The sequence below is a fragment of the Pan troglodytes genome, chromosome 18, assembly GCF_028858775.2.
Source record: "Pan troglodytes isolate AG18354 chromosome 18, NHGRI_mPanTro3-v2.0_pri, whole genome shotgun sequence".
Lineage (NCBI taxonomy): Eukaryota > Metazoa > Chordata > Mammalia > Primates > Hominidae > Pan > Pan troglodytes.
In genome coordinates, this window is record NC_072416.2 from 16,415,331 (window position 1) to 16,416,266 (window position 936).

Consider the following 936-nt stretch of genomic DNA (forward strand, 5'->3'; position numbering starts at 1 on the left):
CAACGAAGCTGTTTAAACTGTTCACATTTTTTGTCAAGGTCCTAACCCTAGCTTTAACTTTATCCTGAGTTAGAGGAAAATGGACTCTTAGAGGAAAAAATCCAAATGATTAAGAGGGCTGAGAATTCTCCCTTCTTCCCCTCCACTCCCTTTATCCACCACTCATCCCCAACCACACTGTTGTATGTTATTTATCTCTGTGGAAGCCCCAAACAATGGCTTACATTAACTACAGAGTTCTTAAGGGTATTGAAAAATATTCCATGAATTATCAGGGGCTAAGCAAAGCAGGAAAGGGATGGTGGTCAATTAATGACAAAGATAGTGAGTAGAAGACATTAACCTGTTTCACGATCATAGCTTTACCTGACTTAGATAAACCATAAAAATAACTCCCTGTGTGACTGTCCATGGTTCCTGAAAGCTCTGCCGCCATAGACAATTTATCACCTGATTGACTTGGCCTTTAACTCTCTAACTGCAGCTACCATTGATTCTATTCATGTGGTTTGACCCCTAATTTAGCTTGACTTCAACTAAAATGTCTTCTGAACAATCTGTTTCCCAGATCAGCAGTCTTGGGAAGCAACAGTGAATAAAAGTATGGACTGTGGATCAGACTGCCTGGGTTGGAAGCCCAGCTTTACCATACGAAGAAAGCTACTTAATGCCATCTGTCATCTGGGAATAGTAGTACTATGTACTTCATGGGGTTGTTTAAGGAATTAAATAAGAAAGTCTATATAAAGAGCTTAGCGCAGTCCCCGACACATAGTTAAGTTCCCAATAAATTTAGCTTTTTATCATAATGATGGTATCTTGGATCCTTAACTACATGGAAGGTATTTAAAGAACGATACTGAATCTTATTCTTCATTACCCTCTATATGCATACAGAATATAAGGATGGGTGAAAGCTTTGAAGTAATTCAGAAT